Here is an 18,970-nt window from a genome sequence, read left to right as displayed (position 1 = left end):
AACTTAACTGTTGATTTGATAACGAATACTTATGTAATCATTACTCCATTCAAAAAGTGCGAAAATCTTGAAATGAAAACTACCGCAAATTCAAATTAAGTCATACTAAAGTAACCGCCTCAGTGCTCTTGAAAGAAGTGTTTACCTTATCAAATTCCGTTTAATAGAATATGCAATCGAAGTCTACTCAAGCGATTCAATGTGGCTTGCTAATGTCATAGCATAAGAGCAAGTAGAATATTTTCATGAGTTGCTTGATAAAGGCTAAAAGTTTGACATACGGTTCCTGTATCTTGACTGAGCATAATAAGCTAAACTTAACTATACTTTATATTCGTAGTATTCTTTAAAGTCTAAACAACTGATAAATATCTATAAGGCACGGTTTATACAGAAGTAGAAAACAGTGCAGTGCAGACACACATCATTTAGGTACATTATTTCAACGTGATACTAATGCTAGCACTGTATATTATTAAAGTCTTGCTTAGGTATTTCTTTCATAGAGAAGACGTGTGGCCACGCTACTTATTAATTGTTACTTACGAATAAAGTGTATTCAAAATAGCTGGCAGGTTAATCTAATTTTTTTTTAAACGTGAGCCCATTACACACCAGCTGGCAAGTAGTTTAAAAAATTTCTCACCCAAGGAATGTAAAAGAACTGTGGGACAAACTACTAGCTATCTCTATCTTCTATCATCAAGCACCACCTAAAAAATGTCCGGCAGCTCTCCCACTACAATGTAATATTTGTCAATCGTTGAAACATCATATCGATTGTTATTAAAATGGCGAACTTTACGAAATGTTGGGAGTTATCTTTCACAAGATCGAGAGTTTGTAGATGAATTTTAGTTATGAAAACACCGCCGGCGACTAACTGGCCTTTACACTTTTATGATGCTTTTAAAATTCCGAGCTTTAGGTCAAGTGTCAGTCCATTAGAGGCTGTGATTTCATCTAAGCTGTTGATGAAAATAACTTATTTTTAATTAATTGAAAATGTTACCTAAGTATCATAAACATATAGGTAGCTTAATCTAATCTATCGTCATGATTAACCCATCATTGGCTGGCTCACTACAGAGCACGGGTCTCCAGTCTCCTCTCAGAGTGAGAAGGGACGCTGGAGAAGTGCAGATGGGCAGACTTCACACACCTTTGCGAACATTATGGAGAACTCTCAGGCATGCAGGTTTCCTTCACCGTCAAAGCAACTGATATTTTTAGTTACTCAAAATGCACATAACTCCGAAAAGTTAGAGGTGCGGTTCTCGGGATCGATCCCCGACCACCGATTAGGATGCGGACGTCCTAACCACTAGGCTATCACAGCTTATTTATTATCCTTAGGTACTCTGTAGTGTTTTTTTTATTTTTATTATGTAATTATTAAACAAAGTTATTTTTAATTAACAATGATTTCTTCTTTGCTTAATTTTAGGTTAGGATTCTATTTAGGCGGCTTCTACCTCTGACATAATGTCAGAGACTTTTTTTAGTAATTTTATAAAATTTTGCGAAATTCGCGACTGTTTGTGAGGAACAGAACAGTTTAATTTAATAACTCTGTAGTGTTAGTAAGTGCATTCATCCGTGTCATCTAACCTGACCTAACTGATCTGTCAACGCGCAGCTCAAATTACTGGACGAATCGGGCTGTTTGGCATGCAGATAGCTATTTTACGTTGACATCTGCTAAGAAAGGATTTTTGAAAATTACGTAAAGTAAGATAAGGGTTCGAAATTTGTGTAGTCCACGCGGACGAAGTCGCGGACATAAGCTAGTATTAGATTTAGAATTTTGGGAATGAGTTGCTTAACGGCTATGTGATAGTTATGATAAGTTTAAATAATTTTGTAAAGTGGTGATATTAAAAAGAATACCCGGCTGAGTTTGTTGTGGGCTCTTCTCAGACCTGGGCACGTTTGGAACCCTCGTAGCTTTAGTTTTAAGTTTGCGTAATAATGATCACCACTATATCTTACAAACCCAACCCATCTGACTATCAAAAAGAGTAATTTATTATCTATTTATGAATAAATCATTTGACTTTGACTTTGACTTTCATATGCAGGTACTTACTACATAGAGGTCAAAGAATCATGTCCTTTTACACTCGATGATTAATTAAGTCATTGATATGGAAAAACAAACAGTAATTTCACAAGCGTACGCAAATGGAAGTGATCTCAGGATAACAAGCCATTGTGTTGCATCGTTTAGCGCCATTGTTGCAGTGCGATCGCGTGCTAAAGTGGCACCGGCGCAGGCGCATAAAATGGTTACAATGTCCTTATTTCATTCGTATTTATTGTTATCTTCTATATCTATATAAAAGTACATATATAAAAGGAAAAGATGACTGGCTGACTGATTGATCTATCTACGCACAGCTCAAACTACTGGACGGATCGGGCTGAAATTTGGCATGCAGATAGCTATTGACGTAGACATCCGCTAAGAAAAGACTTTTGAAAATTCACCCCTAAGGGGGTAAAATAAGGGTTTCAAATTTGTGTAGTCCACGCGGACGACGCGACGTCCGATTTTTTGCTTTTTTTAATTTAATTTAATTTTATTCCATTACAAATTAGCCCTTGACTGCGATCTCACCTGGTGGTAAGTGATGATACAGTCTAAGATGGAAGCGGGCTAACCTTGAAGGGGTACCGTAGTTTTATTAAACCCACAGATCAGTGATTAAACCCATACCCTTGTGGTTTCTACACGGCATCGTATCGAAACGCTAAATCGCATAGCTGTACGGCTTTGACAGTAGGGTGGTAACTAGCCACGGCCGAAGACCAGACCAGAGGAAATTGAGAAATTATAAAATTTCTAGTTTCTCCTGCCGGGAATCGAACCCTGGGCCTCCTATTTATAAGAGCAAAGCGCTCACCACTGCGTCATGCATATTTTATCTATCGACGTACCTATCTAACTATCGTCAAGTTAGTCAACAATTTAACTGTAATTTTATGTAGGTAGGTATGTGATATTTTGTAATTTTTATGACGATTAATAAATATTTATATACTGTAGTTAAAGAATATGCCTAGCAGATAATAAAATATGTTTGCTATGTGACAATAAGGCGAAGATACGTAAACAAGTCGATGTAAAGTGGTCATTATTTTACATTATTTATGCAGACATCCGGGAAATTATCCTCTGCGATAACTCATTTTGATTTACTTTAATTTTATTTATAAAGTACCTACATACATAGGTCTATGGAAAAAATATATTACTTGAAAAGCAACTTGTGAGAAATCTTTAACTAATGAATGATTGTATAAATAACTAGATGCCCCGGCGGCGTCCGGCGAACTTTGTACCGCCTAACAGTCAAATTTTTTAAATTTTTCTCTCCGTAAGAACCATCAACCATCATCGTACTTCAAGGAATATTATAAAAAAAATTTAGCGAAATCGGTTCAGCTGTTCTCGAGATTTGCGATCAGCAACACATTTAGCGATTCATCTATCTATATATATAAAAGGGAAAGGTGACTGACTGACTGACTGACTGACTGACTGACCGACTGACTGACTGACTGACTGATCTATCAACGCACAGCTCAAACTACTGGACGGATCGGGCTGAAATTTGGCATGCAGATAGCTATTATGACGTAGGCATCCGCTAAGAAAGGATTTTTGAAAATTCAACTCCTAAGGGGGTGAAATAGGATTTTGAAATTTTGTAGTCCACGCGGACGAAGTCGCGAGCATAAGCTAGTTTTTATATATAGAGAGAGATATACTTATCCAAACGCACGTAACTTTTCAGAGTTACTTAGGTATAATTGCAAGGTGCGTCCCCGCGATCGAATCTCGGACCCCACACTAAGCTTGAGCAGTATTGCATTGAGTAAACGAAATTCAGCAAACAAAAAATTCTTACTAACCTCAACAAGCAGTAGGAGGTAAAAAGTAAACATATGCAATAAAATATAATGAACTGCGCCTACTGACTCGGCGAAGGTGATGCGCACCATAGGTGGTAGAGTGACGCCCACGCAATATAATATGATCTGTGGTAATAATATGATGGACAACATCGGCTTATAAGGTATCAATTTTTTTTAACCAAAATCAAAACAATGTTCGGAATCATTGAATTTCTCAGAGGAACAACGTGGAAAAAAACCGGCCAAGTGCGAGTCAGACTCGCGCACTGAGGGTTCCGTACTAAAATCGTATTTTATCGACATTTTGCACGATAAATCAAAAACCAAAAAATAAATTAAAACCTGTTTCAGAATGTACAGGTAAAGCCCTTTCATATGATACCCCACTTGGTATATTATAAATAATAAATAAATAAATAAATAAATAACCTTTTATTTGGGACCATAGCGCACAGTACAAAACAGAACAACACCAGACAAACGTACATAAACAAAAAAAAAAAAAAAAAACACAACTAAAAACAGAGCATGAAGACAAAAAGATCACAAATACTTAACTAATACGTACGGCTTTCCATGCATTTCAACCGAGAAAACAATCGCACTTACTTAGCTCCTATAGATAGTGTACGACTGTACGTGTATAGAGGCGGCGATTTTCCCAGCCGAATTGCATGGAATTACAGTAAAATTAATCTAAAATAAAATAAAATAGATGTCTGACATAAACCCGAATGCGTGTCTGTGGCGCTTAGCTGTCCCAAAAAGGGAAACTTACTTTGAACACATTTTAATATATTTTTGTGATGTTCACGGTTTTCGGATTTTTCCCTTGACGTGTGCTATAAGAACTACCCTACCTGCAAAGTTTCATGATTCTAGGTCAACGGGAAGTACCCTGTAGGTTTCTTGACAGACCGACAGACAGACAACAAAGTGATCCTATAAGGGTTCCGTTTTTCCTTTTGTGGTACGGAACCCTAAAAAACTGTAAGAACTCTGTAATCTCAAGAATAGTTGTTACGTTCTATTTTCCGGCATTGTTCTTTCCCATATTATGTTATGTAGTCCAAAAGTTCGATGACCAATCTACTACTTAACGTTGAGCAAGCTTATGTTAACTCGTGTTAATTGCTCGTAAACCATGTGTCGAACAATGGCATTCACGTTTCGCACGCCACCGTTGAAGTAACCCACGAATTTCGGCCCTGACCTATGGGACGTGCGAAGATTACAGTGCAGTGATGGTATTTCATGTTTTTAATTCCCTGTATTGAAGATAACAACAGGATTTCTGTTACAAATATCAAGTGTTGTGATTGACGGACAAAAAACTTCGTAAAGCAGTGGAATAAAAAATTGTAATCTAAATCTGTTGGATTCCAAGGTACCTACAATACATTATATCAGAAACTCGAATCTCGAGTGCTTAAATTGCTTGACTAAGCCGGAAACATTCATGAAAATGATGATTTTAAAAAGATTTTATACCCCGACTGCGGTTTGCACTGCATCTTTCATCATACATCTAAATATATAATATAAAAAAAGGAAAAGGTGACCGACGACTGATCTATCAAAGCACAGCTCAAACTACTGGACGGATCGGGCTGAAATTTGGCATGCATATGACGTAGGCATCCGCTAAGAAGGGATTCAGAAGAAGGGATAATTCAACACCTAAGGGGGTGAAATAGGGGTTTGAAATTTGCGTAGTCCACGCGGACGAAGTCGCGAGCATATGCTAGTTTATATTTAAAAATAAAAGCTGACTGACTGATCTATCAACGCAACAGTTCAAACTACTGGACGAACCCTAAGTTCTTTTCTGTGACGCCTTGTCTGAGTCGTACCCACACATGAACGAAAGGCCCTTACAAAAAGTCAGATTAAAAAAAAAAAGATTCTCTTACCACCTATTGTTGTTAAAGTAACGATTTCGGCCCGACTCTGGATTTGAGTTCATCATCATTATCAACCAATTGACGTCCACAGCACATAGGTCTCTTGTAGGGACTTCCACACACCACGGTCTTGCGCGCTTGAATCGTTTGATGTCGTCACTCGTCTGTCCGTCTAATGACGGGTCTTCCAACGCTGTACTGGTGCGAGGTCGCCATTCTAGAATCTTGGGACCCGAGTGTCTTGAACTCAGGACCTCATAATCCGCTGGCAAATTAGCTAGCCATAAAGGTAGTCCGTATTATGCATAGTAGCAGATAACGAGCATAACTGTAACTTAATTGCCGTTAAGTACGCAAAGTTATTGACATTGGTAACTGACATTTTATGTCGGAGCTACAATCTCGAAGGTGTGCCGTACTGGAATGTGCTATACAAGTGTGAGCATCTACACAATTTACTTCAAGTTTAGTCTATCGCACATTTACTAACTTGTTATTTCGTAATATAGTCCAGTAAATCTGTTTCAATTTCTTTTTTTTTAGGGTAAGGTTGCGATCGAAGCTCCACCTGGATCTGTCAGCATTTTGTAATTCTATGGTCAGTAAGTGACCCTTAACCTAAAAAAAAAAAAGAAATTGGATCGGAAATTTATTGCGAGATTTGACTAAAAAAAACGGCTTTATTTACTGTACTAATATCCGAAAGGTTGAAATGGCAATCGGGGAGGGCACGCCCCGCACTACCCCGCTCTAACCCGGTGCGGGCGAGTGCGGGTGACGTGCGGGTGTACGGGGTGTCCCCCCCCCCCCCCCCGCCTCATACCCCGATTGCCATCTCAGCCTGTTGCGGACTATAGGTATTATCCATACTAATATTACAAATGCGAAAGTGTGTCTGTGTTTCTATCTGTCTGTCTGTCTGGCTGTCTGCGAGCTTTTCACGGCCCAACCGTTCAACTAATTACGACGAAATTTGGTACAAAGATAGCTTGCATATCGGGGACGGACATAGGCTACTTTTTATCTCGAAAACTTGAAGATTCCCACGGGATATTAAAAACCTAATACTACACGGACGAAGTCGCGGGCATCAGCTAGTTTCCAATAAGTAATAAGTATGTTTAACAGGCAAAAGCTGTAGTCTCAACTCTCAAGCCGTGTATGGAATAAATTACTATAAAGTGCATTGTTGTCATAATGCGATTCACCATTGCTGCCAATATGTAACAATCAAATAGAAATTGACCCACTTGCGAGTTGCGACCGTGTATGTAGGATTAGGATTGCCAGATCTTAAAACCAAAAAGCCGAACAGACCAGCCAGTTTAGCCGGACATTTGGGAAAAAAAGGCCGGACAATCAGTCTTAGTATAACACAAAAAAACAAGCCTTTTATATTTTTTACCTTAAAATCTCCTCAAATTCTAATAAAAGAACAACAAAATAAATGAACCAATCTTTTTTAATAAGCACTTATTATTACTACTGTAACACACTGAGGATGAAATTCAACGTTCAACAGGAGGGATAAATTACGAAACGAACTCTTTCTCCAGTTTCCTCGTCGGGACGCCTTCGGAAACTGAGGGGGAGACTGTAACACAAGCGATAACCAGATGGCGCTAGCCAAGGTGTGGATCGCGCTAACTCCCTCGAACTCGCCAAGTTGCCACTAGATGGCGTTGGCTGTGGGTTGGCCAAAAGCGCATCGCGCTGCGGAGATCGTCCGGCCGTAGTATAAGACCCAGCCACAGCCATCAGTTGTCAATCCGACTCAATCCGACTCAATCCTAGAGTTCGCCAGTCTTCGGATTCACCAACGTACAACGTACGAGTACGCTGTGTCGTGCTTCCGACTGCGCTTCCACTGCGTGGGACGTTTGTTCGGGACATGGCTATCGGCTACTCGTACAGCACAGTCGCGCTTCCGGCATTCGCTTCCACCGCGTGGGACGTGTGCACGGGACACGGCTGTCGCGTCGTACACTACTAGTCGCGCTTCCGACCTCTCGCTTCCACTGCGTGGGACGACGCTGGGACACGACTCGTAACTTTTAACTCGAAAATATACATGGTGCTGTTACGACGTTGTTTCTCTTGTGCCATCCGGACCCCGTTAACCAACGTGGAGCAGTCTAGTTATCCAACGTGGGGCATATCCAGCGTATCCCACGTGGAATCTCTTACAGTGGGGCATATCCAGCGTATCCCACGTGGGATCTCTTACAGTGGCGCCCAACGTGGGGCTGCTGGTTACAACCGGCAGACACAGGCAAATCGAAAACCTCAGACCCAAGAGTCTACGTGATGGCTATCAACATAACGTACGAAGACCTCACTGGAGTTATGCCATGGGAGCTGCTCTGAACCAGGGGGAGGATGAAGCTCAACATTCAACAGGAGGGACAAATGCCGAAACGAACTCTTTCTCCAGTTTCCTCGTCGGGACGCCTTCGGAAACTGAGGGGGAGACTGTAACACACTGAGGATGAAATTCAACGTTCAACAGGAGGGATAAATTACGAAACGAACTCTTTCTCCAGTTTCCTCGTCGGGACGCCTTCGGAAACTGAGGGGGAGACTGTAACACAAGCGATAACCAGATGGCGCTAGCCAAGGTGTGGATCGCGCTAACTCCCTCGAACTCGCCAAGTTGCCACTAGATGGCGTTGGCTGTGGGTTGGCCAAAAGCGCATCGCGCTGCGGAGATCGTCCGGCCGTAGTATAAGACCCAGCCACAGCCATCAGTTGTCAATCCGACTCAATCCGACTCAATCCTAGAGTTCGCCAGTCTTCGGATTCACCAACGTACAACGTACGAGTACGCTGTGTCGTGCTTCCGACTGCGCTTCCACTGCGTGGGACGTTTGTTCGGGACATGGCTATCGGCTACTCGTACAGCACAGTCGCGCTTCCGGCATTCGCTTCCACCGCGTGGGACGTGTGCACGGGACACGGCTGTCGCGTCGTACACTACTAGTCGCGCTTCCGACCTCTCGCTTCCACTGCGTGGGACGACGCTGGGACACGACTCGTAACTTTTAACTCGAAAATATACATGGTGCTGTTACGACGTTGTTTCTCTTGTGCCATCCGGACCCCGTTAACCAACGTGGAGCAGTCTAGTTATCCAACGTGGGGCATATCCAGCGTATCCCACGTGGAATCTCTTACAGTGGGGCATATCCAGCGTATCCCACGTGGGATCTCTTACACTACTTATTTGAATCAAACAAAATTAAACAAACCTAATGAATGAACCAGTCCTATTTGAATAATCATCATTCTTGACACCTACTATTATTGCAAAATGTAAAAAATGGTCAAATTTAAAAAGCCTAACAAAATCCGGACAGGCCGGACACCGTCTAATTAGGCCGCACATGCAACCAAAAAGCCTGACTGTGTCCGGCTTTATCCGGACGCCTGGCAACACTATGCTGGATGGGCCACATAATGCGCTGATTGTTAAGCATTTACGTAAACAGTGGGTCATTTTCTTATTATAATCAACTCGTTCTGAGTCTTCTTCTCGTTCTGTGATAGATAAAAGTTACTGTACGGTTAGCACCGTGAAGTTACATAAGAGCGTAAGGTCAAGGTCAATGGACCCGGCATCCGCTCGCGGGATGACTCGCTCTCCGACGCACTCTCACTTTTGTCTCAACTAAATCCATTCCATACTTCCATACTTAATATTATAAATGCGAAAGTGTGTCTGTCTGTCTGCTAGCTTTTCACGGCTCAACCGTTCAACCGATTTTGACGAAATTTGGTACAGAGATAGCTTGCATTATACTTAGGTGACTTTTTATCCCGGAAAATTTAAGAGTTCCCACGGGATTTTCAAAAACCTAAATCCACGCGGACGAAGTCGCGGGCATCATCTACCTAGTACTCGTATAAAGATCCGAGCCCACGGCGATTCCGAACGCGTTATCCTCAATAGGGTCTTGGATAGGGGCTAGAATTCATTATTAAAGATTATTAATTTTAAAAAAACATTATTTTTACTATATATTTTTACCATGAATGTCACGCTGTACTAAAGGTGAATAATGACGTCACAATCCGTAAACGACAATTTTTTTGTTGACTCGATAACCATTTTCGAAATTTCTTTAAAAAGAGCTCGTGCCCCCGGGCCCCACGGCCCCAAGGTATATAAGGTAGGTACCTCAAGTATCAAGTACAAAAAAATTCAAAAAGCCTGTGGCCTAATTACTATAGCGCATAATATCTTGTTACGCCGTTTTACCACACGAGTAGATATTATAGACCAGAGGGGAAGCTTCACACTAGCTCACGCACACCACGACGTGCCACGGACGCTCCGTGCGCCCAGTTTGGCGGCAAACGGAGCGTCCGTGACACGTCGTGGTGTGCGTGAGCTGCGCTAGAGTGAGTGAACCTACAGCCAGCCGCTAGTATGAAGCTTCCCCTCTGGTCTATATATCTACTCGTGTGGTTTTACCGCGATGTTATATCAAGATAAAGTATGAAAGTAAGAGTGGCGGTGACTGGCGACTGCCGACTGGCGCTGTCTGTACGGTTGCACTGAACCCGTTACCTTGAACTTTCGCTGTGCTCTTACGTCACGTCACGTGTCGGCGAAAAATTTTTAATGAACTAGGCACAGTTCGCGGCAGAAAGTAATGTACATCGACCTTTATTTTATTTTATTTTATTAGATATGCCAACGATAAATTGTAACAACATTCACAAATATTAAAAACATGTCACAAACAATTCCAGTCCTAATACAATCATCAATTATAGGCATATACAGCATTACATAAGTCTCCGATTGTGTTAACAATAAACTACCTACATTACAAACTTTTTAATAAATCTACAGCTAAATTAATAGATACAATTGCTTAATTTAATAAAGTTAGTTGCTCATTACACAAAAATTAAATTAAATTAGATAAGAGTCAGATAAGGATAACAATTTAAGGATTAAAGATTACGACAATGTCAACTCATTCACGGAGTACAATTTTTTCTTAAATTTAATTAGAGAATCGTGGAAGATATCAATGTCAGTGTATGTTAAGTTATTGTAAGAGTTCATTAATCGTTTTAGAAGTAGGTAGTAGAAGATACTAGATTTGTGGAGCTCTCCGTCGTTGAGACTGACAAAACGTCATATATCTAGGTACGAGTGACAGAGACAACGCTCTACAAAGCCGAAATGTCATTTTAAAGGCCGATATGTACATTACTCTATGAAGTTTACTAATATTATAAAAGTGTGTGTGTGTTTTATTGTCGCCTTTTGACGGCCCATCGGTGTACTTAACCGACTTTGTCGAAAAGTACAGAGATAGTATGCATCTCAGAGACGGACATAAGTACCTATTCTATAATATAATATGCTTCTTTTTAATGAAAAGCCGGAAATGCCGGTATTTCCCGTTGACCTAGAATCATGAAATTTGGCAGGTAGGTAGTTCTTATAGCAGATATTCGGGGAAAAATCTGAAAACCGTGAATTTTTGGTTACATCACACAAAAAATAAATTAATTGTGGTCATGAACTAATAACTAGTATTTTTAATTTTCGAAGTAAGATAACTATATCAAGTGGGGTATCATAATATGAAAGGGCTTTACCTGTGCATTCTAAAACAGATTTTTATTTTTATTTTTTTACATCATAGTTTTTTAGTTATTGTGCAAATTGACGAAAAAATACGACTATAGTACGGAACCCTCGTTGCGCGAGCCTTTCTCGCACTTGGTCGGTTTTTTAACTATGTAATGTAATTAATCGAACTCAGGCTCTCTTGATTGCAACGCGACATCCAGGGCACCACAGAGGCAGTTTTATTTTAAAAGATGACATACCAGCTACCTACCATAATTAACCGACTTCAATAAAGGCGGAGGTTCTCAATTCGTCGGAATCTTTTTTTTTTTTTTTCTTTTTTTGTTTGAAAGGGTATACTTCAAAATTGGTCCCATTTCAATTTGGTGAAGATCTGATGAACATCGAAGATAGATACTGGAACTCCTCAACGGATAAGAGTAAATTGCTCGCGATCAGTGTAATAGCTTAGTAAACAGTAGATTTTTAACCAGTCATAGCATAATACCATGGGGCCACTAAAATTGTGAAATAAATTTTTTACAAAAAAAAATAAAAACCGACTTCGTTACACAAACACTAAAAATTGAAAAATAATTTAATTTATTACCGAATATATTATGTATACAAGAGTTAATATAGTTCCATAATAATATTTTTTGGGGTCGGTGCCAATGAATGCCCATAAAAATATGAAGTCTAGACAATTCGCGCAGCTAAAGCTAATTGGCACCGGCACCAAAAAGTATTATTATGGAACTATATTAACTCTTGTATACATAATATATTCGGTAATAAATTAAATTATTTTTCAATTTTTAGTGTTTGTGTAACGAAGTCGGTTTTTATTTTTTTTTGTAAAATTTTAACATAAAGAGTTTTTGTTGCCATAATAAAACAATTTGTAACAATCTCATAGAGTCGTCGCTTGTGGCCATTGATTATTACTTCGTAAGGACAGGGCCATTGAACAAGCAAAATGGCACCGACTCTATCTTCTATATAAATTATATAAGGAATACAAAAAAATATTAATAATACAGATAACAAAACAAGTAATAACAATTAAGTAGACCTAGGTCTAGGTCTAGGACTAGGACTAGGACTAGGCCTACTGAGGACGTATGAATGGGCAACTGTCGGACTATGTTAATAAACTCATAGCTAGAACCCAGAGCCGTAAGGCGAGTGAAAAATATCAAATGTAAAAAGTTTTTGCTTATGTCAAAAATGTCATGTGTGGGTTAAGGAACTTTGTGAACTTTGTTAATTAATGAAATAAAACGAATAGAAACATCTCAATTGTGTATTTAATAACAGTATCGTAATATAAAAGTGATATAGTGCTACGCGAAACGTTCATGGTCCTAAATCGAACCGAATTCTTTGTGAAACAAACATCGGAATTCTGAAGAAAGTAAAAATTACGCTAAAGTGAGGTTACAATGGATCTTGTTCAAGTCCAGGAAGAGTTAAGGTCACAAATAGACAAACTAAGAACAAATTACAAAAAGTGTTCAAAGGAAAGATTAACTCGTCAGTACATTGAAACTAGATTGCAAGCTTTAGAGTCTAAATATAATAATTTTACCAAAAATCATGTGGAGTTGATTAGAAATAGAAGCGCTGTAACAAATGATTACTTCAGCCAGGATGTATTTGGAAATTTAGAGGAGTTTTATTTAGAATTTAAGACAGAATTAAAGGAAAAGCTTGAGAGTTTTACTGTGAGACGACAAAATGATAGTTCTTTCAATAGTAGTAGTGCCAATGGAGAAAATCATAGTATAAAATTACCTAAAATAACTTTGCCCACCTTTTCTGGGAAATATATGGAATGGCCTACGTTTCATGATCTTTTTGAGTCCCTTATTCATGAAAATTCATCATTAACTGACGTAGAGAGGTTACATTACTTGAAAACACACCTTTCTAATGAAGCGGAACAACTACTGCGGCATATACCCATTACAGCGAGCAACTATGAACAATGTTGGACACTACTAAAATCAAGATATAACAATAAGCGATACATAGCTAATAGCATATTAACTAGATTAGTGGGACAAAAGGCATGCTCAACGGAATCCTCACACGGGGTGAAGCAAATACTAGATACAACAAGCGACTGTCTTAATGCACTTTCAAATATTGGAGTGGATGTTTCTTCTTGGGATATACTTATCATTCATCTCACTGCGCTAAAGTTAGACACTGAATCTAGAAAACAATGGGAACAGAAAATTAGTAATCATTCAGATGTTTTACCTACACTTGTGGAATTCAAATCATTTCTGGAGTCTAGATTCAGAGCGCTTGAGTTTTTAGAGCCAGTGAGAAGGGAGAACACCAAAGAGAAACCAAAGGCATTTACGGTTACAGCTACACAATGCCCCTTCTGCTTAGAAAATCATTTATTGTATCAGTGCAAGGAATTTAGTAAGACGGGTTACACAGCACGGCGGGAATTTGTGGAAAAGAAGAGGCTTTGTTTCAATTGTTTGGGGGATAATCACCCGGTTTATCGGTGCAGAAGAAACACAGTTTGTAAGCGGTGCTCCCGTCGACATCACTCGCTTTTACACCCTGAAGGGACTACGAGCTGTGCCACTAAGGCTGCAAGCACGAGTGGCGGGCTCGAGGCAGTGCCACAAGATGTTTCTATGGAACAAAGTGATACAAAGGGAAGTGAGCAGGACATTACTAAAATCGCTACACATTTTGCTAACAATTCAAACTGTTTAACTGGCCATGTAATGCTGGCTACGGCTATAATTAAGGTTGATTGTCGTAGAAGTAGTTATACACTTAGGGCGTTACTGGATCAGGGTTCTCAGGCCTCATTCATTTCAGAGCATGCGGTACAATTATTGGGGCTCCGAAAACAACCTGTCAAGGGTTTAGTTTCAGGTCTGGGGGGAGATCAACTTAGTATGGAAATCAAATATATGGTTACTTTTAAAATACAGTCTATTCATAACTCATGTAATTTTAATATTCAAGCTTATGTTTTAACAAAATTGTCATCCACATTACCTGCATACCAGATTAAAATTACTGATTGGCCTGAAATGTTACACTTACCATTAGCTGATCCGGACTACGGAAAGCCTCAAGGAATAGATGTGTTGTTGGGGGCAGAGATTTACGGTCAAATTCTAGTTGATGGTTTGAGGAGGAATCCAGAGGGCACCTTGACTGCTCAAAATACATTGTTCGGTTGGATTCTATCTGGTCGTGTGTTAGACTCACCAGATAATTGCTTCAATAATATTATCAGTATGCACATTCAAGATGACTCTATTAATACATTACTTCGTAGGTTCTGGGAGCTCGAGACTGAGGTACCGAAGGAGCTGATGTCGAAAGAAGATGAGATGTGTGAAGCGTATTACAGTTCAAGAACTACTAGGGATGGCAGTGGTCGTTACTGTGTTAAGCTACCTTTTAGGGAAGCAGATCCAAAGAGTCAGTATGGAGAATTTAAGAGTATTGCGGAGAGAAGATTAAAGTCTTTAGAGAAGAAATTTGAGAAAAAACACTTCTTGAAGGAAGAATACACTAAAGCAATGAATGATTATATAAACTCAAATCACATGGAGCGTATTACTGAAGAGGCAGAAATAGAAAAGCCTAACTGTGTTTATTTGCCTCATCATGCGGTGATTCGGAATGACAAAACTACTTCTAAGGTTAGAATAGTTTTTGACGCTGCCTGCAAGGGAATCCATGGAAAATCATTAAACGATGACTTGTTAGTGGGTCCTAGATTACAACCAGACTTGCGCCACCTCATCATGAGGTGGAGGACTCATGTTATCTGTTTCACGGCTGATGTTATCAAGATGTATCGCCAAATTTTGGTTGATAAGGCAGACACCGACTATCAGCGCTTGTTATGGCGCGAGAAACCGGACAGTGACATAGGAATCTATAGGATGTTAAGAGTCACATTCGGAGTAGCATCAGCACCGTATCTAGCGGTTAAGACTCTTCAACAAATTGCAAAAGATGAAGGTCACGCCTTTCCCCTGGCAGCTGAAATCGTAGCAAAAGACTTTTATATGGACGACTGTCTATCGGGTTGCAAAAATGATGAGGAAGCTTTGGAAATCTATCATCAGATGGTTGGTCTTTTGCGAAAGGGAGGATTTGAGCTTCAGAAATGGATGAGTAATAGCTCTAAATTAATGGAGCTTATTCATAGTAATGCGAAAATAACTAAAAGTTTCAACACAAATGATGAAGTGGTAAAAATTTTAGGTCTCTCTTGGAATGCTACTAAGGATATTTTTCAATACACGGTAAATTTACCGAAGCAACCCAAGTCAGTAACTAAACGAGTTATTTTATCTGATATATCTCGCCTATATGATCCATTGGGTTGGATCGCTCCGGTTGTTATTCAAGCGAAGATATATATGCAGAAGCTGTGGCTGAAAGGTCTTTCATGGGATGAGGAAGTACCACGGAGTCTTTTAGATGAATGGATTAAATACAGAACCAGCTTACCTTTATTGAACAGTTTTGAAATTTCTAGATGGATTGGTGTTTGTGACTCTGCAAGCGTCGAACTTCATGGATTCTGTGACGCCTCCAATAGTGCCTATGCAGCAGTAACTTACCTGAGAGTGGTTGATGAAGCCGGTGTTCATGACGTACAGTTAGTAGCAGCACGAACCAAGGTGGCGCCGGTGAAGCAAGTTTCGACACCACGCTTGGAGCTTTGCGGTGCGGTGTTACTTGCTAAGTTACTTTCAGAAGTGTCCACGGTGCTTAATATACCCCAAGCGAAATTGTTTGCATGGACTGATTCAACAATTGTTTTGGCCTGGTTGAAAGGAGAACCAAACCGTTGGAAGACATTTGTAGCCAACAGAGTCACCGAGATTTTAAATGTACTCAACAATGATCAGTGGAGCCACGTGCAGTCTGGAGATAATCCTGCAGACATGGCTTCTCGGGGTCTTACTCCAGAAGAATTGATGAGTCAACAGCAATTTTGGATGCAGGGACCTCAGTGGCTGCGGGAGGATAGTATTCCAGTTTCTAGTAATGTTACTACAGACACTCACTTGGAAGAAAAGCAAGTTAAGTCACACATGGTAACTGCGGATACAGTTCAACCTATGGCAGTGTGGGATAAATACTCTTCATTGAAGAAGTTAATCAGAGTCATAGCGTATTGTAAAAGATTTATCTCAAAATTGAGGAATAAAAATACACAATTTTCAACTCATCTTACAGCAAGGGAACTAGACGAGGCTACCACAATGTGCATAAAGCAGTGTCAAGCAAGTGCTTTTCAAGAAGAAATAACTCAATTACTTAAAGATAAATCTGTAAAGAGATCCAGTAATACCTTTTCCTTGTGTCCCCTTTTGGACAAGGACGGAGTTATGAGAGTTAGAGGACGTATTCAACAAAGTAGGGAGGATTATGACACCAAACATCCAATCATCCTACCTTATGGACATCATATATCCAAGCTTATAGTGGCCAACGCACATGAAGAGACACTGCATGGAGGTCCACAGTTAACGTTAAATTACATTCGCTCAAAGTTTTGGATTATAAATGCTAAAGGTTTAGTACGGCAACACATTAAGAAATGTCTTAGATGCACTCGATATAGTTCCTCTCACCAACATCCTTTTATGGGAGAACTACCAAGTTCGAGAGTCCAACCAAGTCGGCCTTTTAGTAAGAGTGGTGTGGACTACGCCGGCCCTGTGAATATCAGGATGTCAAAGGGTAGAGGTTGCAAAAGTTATAAGGGATACATTTGCCTTTTTATTTGCATGTCTACAAAGGCGATTCATCTGGAGGCGGTTACAGATTTAACCAGTGAAGGTTTCCTGGCCGCATTTAGACGATTTGTGGCGCGCCGAGGAAATTGCCAGGAAGTTTGGAGCGATAATGGTACGAATTTTGTCAAAGCTGCCAAAGAGCTGCGTAAATTGTTTCAGGCAGAAGATTCCACGGTGATGAGTGAAGTTGCTGCGTCTCTAGCTAACAATGGCACGGAGTGGCATTTCATTCCCCCACGGGCTCCAAATTTTGGGGGATTATGGGAGGGAGGAGTGCGCTCCACGAAGTACCATCTAAAACGGGTTCTGGACGGAAGCACTTTGACTTTTGAAGAGTTATCTACTGTTCTGGCGCAAATTGAGGCATGCCTCAATTCTCGCCCCATGTATAGGTTGCCATCAAATCAAGCAGACTCCTCGCCCCTGACTCCAGGTCATTTCTTGATTGGTGAACCCCTACTGACCGTGCCGGATCATAAATATGAAAACTGTAAAGTCAGTAATTTAAGAAGGTGGCAGATGACACAAAAAATGGTTCAGCAGTTTTGGCGAAAGTGGTCTCAGGAGTATCTTAGTACTCTACATAATAGATATAAATGGACTAAGATTATTCCCGAGCCTAATGTAGGTGACATTGTTTTAGTGAAGGAAGATGATCTCCCTCCGTCCAAATGGTTACTTGGTAGAATAGAGTCTAAACACCCTGGTCCAGATCAAATAACTAGAGTAGTAACTTTGAAGTGTAAAGGATCTAAATTTAAAAGACCTGTTTCAAAATTGTGCGTTTTGCCAGTAACAGACTAACTAAAATGAATTGTATTGTGATTGCTTGTGAAGGTTCATTGTGTTTTCATTCAATTTAGTTAAAGTTTCATGTTTTTAGATTTATCTATGTATTTTGTTGTTTTCTTATCTTCTCTTATGTATCTGATGATTGTGAATTTAAGGACACCTTAGGTGTCCTTGGTGGGCGGCATGTCGGACTATGTTAATAAACTCATAGCTAGAACCCAGAGCCGTAAGGCGAGTGAAAAATATCAAATGTAAAAAGTTTTTGCTTATGTCAAAAATGTCATGTGTGGGTTAAGGAACTTTGTGAACTTTGTTAATTAATGAAATAAAACGAATAGAAACATCTCAATTGTGTATTTAATAACAGTATCGTAATATAAAAGTGATATAGTGCTACGCGAAACGTTCAGCAACCCCTGTACTAGTAAACACTGTATTACAGTGGGTTGCCTTCTCGTAAAATTGGTCGTAAAATGTTTATTTAGCACCAATGCAACCTCAGTGACGTCTGGATTTCAAACGGGTCGTTCGTTTCTAAGAGGTGGCGCTGATTTATTTGGTTCCAAAACCGTGAAAAATTTTGTTCGCTTGGGCATATCTTGTCATTTATATCGATGCTCGTTTCATTTAACTTGGAATGAGGTAGAGATCCACAGACCTTGATAAGTATAACAAAGCGTATCTTCACTTAAGTCAAATATTATATGAAAATCAGTATCCATATTATAAATGCGAAAGTGTGTTTGTTTGTTGGTGTATTGGTTTGTTGGTTTGTCCTTCAATCACGTCGCAACGGAGCAACGGATCGACGTGATTTGCATGGGTATAGTTAAAGACCTAGACATAGGCTACTTTATATCCCGGGAAATCAAAGAGTTCCTACGGGATTTTTAAAAACCTAAATTCACGCGTACGAAGTCGCGGGCATCAGCTAGTAATAATAATAAACT

At 39.8% G+C, this 18,970-nt stretch overlaps 2 protein-coding genes across 6 annotated transcripts in view; both read left to right on the top strand.

Annotated features, from left to right (window-relative positions):
- LOC117986712 (pre-mRNA-splicing factor CWC22 homolog) overlaps positions 1-18,970 on the top strand; it is a 229,959-nt gene that overhangs the window by 74,485 nt on the left and 136,504 nt on the right. The gene's annotated exons all lie outside the window — the stretch shown is intronic.
- js (jiangshi) overlaps positions 1-18,970 on the top strand; it is a 61,199-nt gene that overhangs the window by 30,109 nt on the left and 12,120 nt on the right. The window lies entirely within an intron of this gene.

Source organism: Maniola hyperantus, chromosome 11, assembly GCF_902806685.2.
Source record: "Maniola hyperantus chromosome 11, iAphHyp1.2, whole genome shotgun sequence".
Classification (NCBI taxonomy): domain Eukaryota; kingdom Metazoa; phylum Arthropoda; class Insecta; order Lepidoptera; family Nymphalidae; genus Maniola; species Maniola hyperantus.
Note: the sequence above shows the minus strand (reverse complement) of the source record. Positions and strands in the feature narration are given on the sequence as shown.